This window comes from Castor canadensis, chromosome 13 (assembly GCF_047511655.1).
Source record: "Castor canadensis chromosome 13, mCasCan1.hap1v2, whole genome shotgun sequence".
Classification (NCBI taxonomy): Eukaryota; Metazoa; Chordata; class Mammalia; order Rodentia; family Castoridae; genus Castor; species Castor canadensis.
Window position 1 is genome coordinate 32245177 of NC_133398.1, and position 6954 is coordinate 32252130.

Sequence of the window (6954 nt, forward strand, 5' to 3'; positions counted from 1 at the left end):
CACTGCAGAAGTAGAGAAGGGGCATTGGAATTTAGTGAAGGATGCAGAGCTAATCGCTCCTACTGTAATTGGCCTCTAGCCACACCTCTTCTAAATGGCAGTGGATGGTTCCTCTACTATTCCCCTTTGTCCCTGTCCTGAACTCCTCACCTGATGACCAGTTCTTGGATATTTCAAAGAGCCACTCGATTTCAGGCTCTCCCCAGGTACGGGCAGGTTCTCCACACTCCGAGGTCCTGTGCCAATGGGACTGATATTTTAAGAAATCCTTTTCTTGGGACCTTTTCCCTTGAGTAGAGGAGAGATTCAGAACCGTGCCTTTCCACTAGCTAGATACCAGACTGTACAAGGCAAAACAGCTTTTCCACCAAAGAGGTTGAAAGAAAAACGTTATCCCCACAAAGACAAATTATAACCCAGAATCCTCCACATATTCCACACGTGTGTGTGTCATAAAACCCAGGGCAAAAATAAAGCCCTAGCTTCGCCTGCCGCCGCTGCCTCCATAGCAGAGAGCCAGTCCAGCTGCCAGCGCTGCCGCTGCAGTGTGTGTGAAGACAGCACCTTCCCAGGGGAGGAGAGACCCTAGGAGGTGATTATGGCAAACCTTTCAGTAACTCATCATTCATTACGCCCTGACCCAAACCTCACCCCGGCGCCTCTGGCACGGGTGCCCAATGCGAACGCCGTGGCTGTCCCTCCAGTTCTCCAGGTGACACCCACACCACATACACACCACTACTATGAGCCTGGGGCGCAGAGCGGCGGGAGAGAAGGATGGCAGGTGTCCACGCCTGAGGCAAAACCAATCTCAAATGCTTACAGCTAGGAGCGAAAAATCCCAACCCCCTCCAGGGTGGGAGGACTTGGCATCAAGTACCTGCAGGGTACCCCACGCCCACTCAAGCGCACCGGTTTGCATCGCAGCCGGGAATGCAGTCGGGAGGGTGAAACCGGACAGAGGGAGCCTCCACGCCCCCTTTGTCTGCACGTTTCCCAAATGACAGGAGAGGAAAGTTTACGAGCAGGGAGGGGTTAGCTTTCTGCCGGGTCAATCTGACACCTCGTGGGGGGCGAACCTCCCTGGGATCGCCCTCTCTCCCAGCACAACACTGGCGTGGGCACCTTGAAACCCACAAGCCAGGCGTGGGCCACCTGCACCTCCGCTAGGGTCGGGAGCCTGTCCCCAGCTGCCCAGGCACAGCAACGTCAGGGAGCTTTCCCCAGCTGGCTGGTGGCGCCGCACTCACCTCCAGTGGCGGAGCGTCCTCCCGTGCGCCCTACTGGGCCGTCCGGCTCCTGGCAGCGAGGTGCATTCAGGCAGCGGCTAGAGACTCGCTCCCCGGCCGCTGCTGCATTCCGCCTGCGTGGGAGAGCGAGCCGGCGATCGCGCGGCGCGGGCGGGTACGAGTGTGTGTTGGTGCGAGTGTGTGAGGAGTGTGCGTGTGTGAGTGTGTGCGCGCGCGCGGGGCGGGGGTGCGCGGGATCACAGATCCCCCTCGGCGCCCATCCCGGGCTCTGCCTCCTCCGCCTCCCCCTGACGCTGCTGCCTGCACAAGGTCCAGGTTTCAGGATCTCCTGTTTGTTTAATGAAAGGAAAGGAGCAAAAGCTGACGGGGAGGGGGCAGAAGGGGGAAGCAGAGAGGCGGGGAGGCCGTCCGGGCCGCGCATGCTCAGAGAGGGACATGAGTGTTCGCTCCGGAGCTCAGGCAGGGCGAAGAGAGCAAAATGCAATGCAAGGCGAGAGAGGTTGAGCCCATCCGAGCAGCCAGGGTTCCTCCGGGTTCCCGAAAGGCAGCAGGGAAACCCCAACGCAAACGTGCGCCTTGCGTGGGGACTCCGGGGCTCCCGTGGCTCTGGAAACCAGTGGCGGGATTTCCACCCAACCTAGGTGACTGCTTCTACTGCGAGCCTTCGGTAACGACGGGCTGTCCTCGCCTAGGTATTTTTAGTGATTGAGCCGGGGATCCCCAGGGCAACAGTGATGCGTCTGCTCAGAGGTCCAGAAGGAAACACAGGCTGCAGGTGTCACCTGAACTGAAATGAGCTCCTGATTTGTGCTTCTTTCTTTCTTCCTCTTCCAACTTCCATCCTGTGAAAAGCAGAAAAGGGTAACAGCGTCCACTTGGGCCCCCAAACAGGTTTGGTGGGTCTAGGGTGGAAAAGAATACCCAATAATCCTCTTCCAAAGAACAAGAGGGGGATGGAAGGAAGGTGAGTTTCCAAGGACTCCATACAATACTCAGCCTCCTTTGGTGATGGGGTTAGATGGAGAAGGCACATTTGCCCTATTCAAAAGGGCAAAAAAAAGAACAATGGAACCATTGTCCCATTTGTCTTCTCTTCAATGCCAAAGCAACTCTAGGCTTTCATATGTGGGGTTTCTGGCTACTTGGTTAAGTACAAGAACTGTCAACTCCAGTATCCAGTAAGAGAACCTGAGCCCGCGATGGCCCAGTAACCTGAGGCCAGGGGAGATGGCCAATGAGAGTCTTTGCGAGTCGAGTGGAAACTCTTCCTTGGTGAGATTGTTCTATGTGCAAAACAGGCAAATGGTGAGGACCCACTCCAAAGCTTCCATTTTTCTCCTCTCACTGTCATCACACTGCCTTCCCTCCACCCCCGATTTTCTCCCCTACAGAGAAGACATCTGAAGCAGGGAACTTCCTGCAAGGATATTCCTTCTTAATTTTCTGTATCACCAAAAAAGGACCACCTTTTGGTCACTCCAGCTTTAGAAGGATACAGGAGGGCCTGCTTTGTGCGAATTTGTTCTAAGCTTTCATTAAAGATCACCTCTGAGTACTTTCAGTATGCAGTGCAAGAGAGCAGATGCCTTCTTGCTGAACTCTGACCCATGTCCCATTCATCTTCCCAATAATAATGCCGTGTGACACTCTAACAGCAGGACAATTAGATCAAATCCTAAAGGACACCCGGAGGAGAGAAAACAGCATGTCTAAAGGCCACCAACAAAAAGCAAAGTTTAGAAGAAAAGACTTAGGGAAGGGTAGAAGGATGGGAAAGTTCTTGAAAAGAAGAAAGTATCCATGATGTGATGGCAAATACCTTCTCCCAGCAGCTCATTGAAAGTATGCCTTTGGTTAAAGGACAGAAAGTCTGAGTCTCCATCCACCCAGTAGGGAGACTAGGTTCACCTGGAAACAGCAAAGTCTCTATGGTGAGCCACCCTTAATATTTGGGGCTCCTACTTCCATGTCTCTTATTATTAGTCTTTCCCTTTGGTATTGGGCTTATTGGAAGGCATTCAAGACAGGCATTCAAGAAATGTTGCTACATTTTCTTCAGAACAGTGAATAGTGTTTACTGGAATATCAAGATGTTTGCATTGGAAGAGCCAGTTGGCTTCCTCGAGGTAGGAAATCCTTTCTCCTTGCCTTGTCCCCGTATAAGCACTACATAAGAGATGAGTGAGGGCTCTGAGTGAACTAAAAAATAGTGAGAGTTAGAACAGAGAGGTGGGGATAGGGCAGGTGCAGGTCTCAACTTTTCAGTTCTATCGTAGGAGGTTTCCTCCTCTAGTATGTCCTTTGTCTGAGCCTGGCTTCGATGAGAAGGAAAGGCACAGCACTCCCCTCTGCAGCCAGGCAGTGCACCTCTTCACCTTCTTAATGCAGAAAGTAGCTCCAGCAAGGTCAAGGGTGATGGAGATTTTATGCACTTGAAATTGCAAATAAGGTGGAATCCCTTTATTATGCTTCTGCTACAAGACAGTGAAACAGGCAGTTCTGGAATAGAGTTTTACTGTTTGGGGACAGTGAGAGAGGCACAAGGGACATTAAATGAGATAATGTACATAAAACACTTAACATATTGCCAAGCACATAACAAGCTTTTTGCAACTTGTAGTGCTCATTATTTTGGTTATTAACATTTTCATTTCTATGATGTTTAAAAAAAAAAGGCTGAGGACATCTTTTCTCCTAAGCTTAAACAAGTAAAACAGATGAAAGCCACATGCCTTCAATTTTCCTTGACTTCCTTCATCGCCCCTTGCCCATCATTCTGATATATTTAAATCCATGTAATAGAAAGCATGCTATAAAAAATCATGAAGCAGTGTGAATGGTGAGTAACTCCAACTCTCACCCTTTCAAACTCAAATCTAGACATCAGGGTGAGACCATATTGTCTTCCCATAATATTCCTCCATCATTTCTTGCTACTTACATCTCATAGTGGTTAAGGAACCCCCCTGTCGTAACACTCCACCTACATTGGCATCCAACCTTTTTTTGTGCCTTCTTTCTAAATTTAGCTATCAAATGTAGGAGTACCTCCTAGGTAACAAAATGCCCAGCACCAATTAATATGCACGCACCTGCAGATGATTTTGAGAAAAATTAATACAAAGAATTTCAGTGGCTCTAGGTATTTTTCAATGGTCTAAGTCAGAGTTCATTCTCTTTACCTAGATAAAGGACAATCCCTAAACCTTGCACCTGTCTCCAGCCACCAAAGAACAAATGTCTAATGGCTTCACCCCTCACATCATCAGGATAACCCAGCTTTATGACCTAACTACATGTGAAATTATTTATTTTTTAAGAACTAGCTATTAAAGTTTAAATAGAACTAGCTACTCAAAACATAATATTGACATCACATAAATTCTAGAATTACTAAAAACAAGTAATAGATGAAGAAATGGAACATTATACTCTCCAGAGTTATGGATGCTATAGAGATATCTTGATTCTTGGAAAATTATAAGAATATAATTGTATTAGTTTAAGAATTGGTGAAATAGTATTATAGTGATGCAGTGTATACACAAGTTCTCTTCTGAATATTTTCTAATAAATATGACACATCCCATTTAGATTTTAATTATGTTCTATCTATAATTTTGGTCATTTCCAAATTCCACTCTAATGAGAGAAATACATACATAATTTTTCTTCTTACAAAAATTTAGTGTATATAACAGTCTTTTCTGGTTTAGAAAAATGCCAAGCAATGACTATAACGGCTAAATTAGTGATGCTGTATTGTAAGAATCACAAGTAGGGGGAGGGATGGCAGAGTGGCTCAAACAGTAAAGTGTTTGCCTCACAAGTCCAAGGCCCTGAATTCAAACTCCAGTATTACCAAAAAAAAAAAAATCACAATTTTTCACTGACTATCAAGAATTTTAACAAAACTATCACTATAACCCCTTACATATACAAGTAACTCTTAGCATATCAAGTCGTTTTTAATGTCCCAACAGGGTCAGTTATAAGTCACTCAAGGTAAGAGCTTGCTCTCTTTTTTTCTTTTTTTTCTTTCCTTCCTTCACACCCCTGGGCCTTGTGAACAGAAGCAAGTGTATGTTTAGTAAATTTTTAAAGAATGAATGAATAAATACATATACCAGAATTAATTTGTGTCGGTAATACGTTGACTTTTGAAAAGGACCTCCAAGTAGCATGATAGTTGGCACTTGTTAAAGATGATGAAGTCAATTGACACTATTTTAAAGCTTTTGTGTGTGATTATCTAAAAAAGAGTTGAGATGAGAAAGTCAAATCAGGTTTCTGTGGACAGTTATTATCACCTTGGAAACAAATAAATCAAGCCCATTTTAATTTTCCTGGTTCAGAAAGAGAATGAGTCTTGGCTCAAAAGATGCATATGTGTTATAGGAGCCCCCACTCCTGTATGAATTCTCCATATCTGAAATAGTAATAATCAGAACCTCTTAATGATTCCCCCACTCATCAGTTCTCCGATTTTATTTTAGGAACTTCATTGGGAATTGTGAGAATCATGAGTCAATCTTCTTTGGAGTTTCCGTGCTGCTGACATCCACCATTTCCTGTCTGTGGATTACGTATCAATCCAGAAGAGGAAGATCTGTCAAAGCCCATCTATCCTTTTCGTTCTGTCCCATGTGCCAACCTGGAACCCTTCATTCCTGAAGACTGATATATGGCATTAGTACCTTCATTTTCATCATCTTTAAAATGAGAGAGGTGAACTAAAATATTCAATCATCACTTTTTAATAGTCTAGTCCAGAGATCTACAAACTTACCCTGTACTGGACCACATAGGTATATATTTTAGACTTTGTTGGCCATATGGTCTCTGTCACAACCACTTATCTCTATAGCCATAGACAGTACATAAAAGAATGAGAATGGCTGTGTTCCAGCATTTTTTTTTATAAAAACAGGTGGTGGGCTAGATTTGGCCCATAAACTATAGTTTGCCAACTCTGAGTTTAATCTATTATTTTCTGCCCTTCACCTCTGTCATCAGCAATGTGTTGGGTAGAAGGCATTTGAACCTTGCTTTCTGTATGCCTGTAGCAAAACAATAAAACCATGACATTGGTGCAGAAAACCTTAGCTCACTGTCAGTTTAGGGTCTTCTTGTCAGCAAGCATGACTTTCACGTTTTCTTAATGCACTCAAAAATTGTGGGGTTTTTTTCTATTTATAAAGGAGTTGACTATGTTTTCTACATGGAACAGTGTCAGCAATAGCAACTATGCTATTTTTGGCCTAAAACTAACTCATGAAGCCCTAGAAGAAGAGTGAGAGAAATATTTTGAAGGAAATGGAAAAGATAACATATGCATATTATTCCTGCCTATTGAAATAGAACATGTAAATATTTTAATTGTGGCTAGCACCTTAGGAAAGCTGCCTCTCCAGATAAATAAACTCAACTCCAATTTTAAAAATACATTCTCATTCAGGTCCCAATATAGGAGTTACACCTCTATAGAGTCGAACTCAAACAACTTGAACTGCTGACTGAACATTTTTTCAGAATTCAGTCCAAGTTATGAAATTTAGCCTATCCAAAAATTTCATTCCTCCCAAGTGATCTATAGATTTGATGCAAACCTTATTAAAATCAAAACTTTTTTGCAGAAGTAGAAAAATCCATCCTAAAATTCATATGGACTCTCAATGGACTCCAAATAACCAAAACAGTTTTT

General features: G+C 44.6%; 1 protein-coding gene across 5 annotated transcripts in view; it reads right to left on the reverse strand.

Annotated features, from left to right (window-relative positions):
* The window catches only part of Plppr1 (phospholipid phosphatase related 1), a 275350-nt gene extending 273755 nt beyond the window's left edge, over positions 1–1595 (reverse strand). For 4 of the 5 annotated variants that reach the window (XM_020179229.2, XM_074051360.1, XM_074051358.1 and 1 more), the window contains exon 1: positions 1251–1594. The gene's annotated coding sequence lies outside the window, so the exon portion shown is untranslated. Of the gene's footprint in view, positions 1–1250 lie in introns of all 5 variants that reach the window. The other variant, XM_074051363.1, reaches the window with a different exon arrangement.
* Between the last annotated feature and the right edge of the window lie 5359 nt (positions 1596–6954).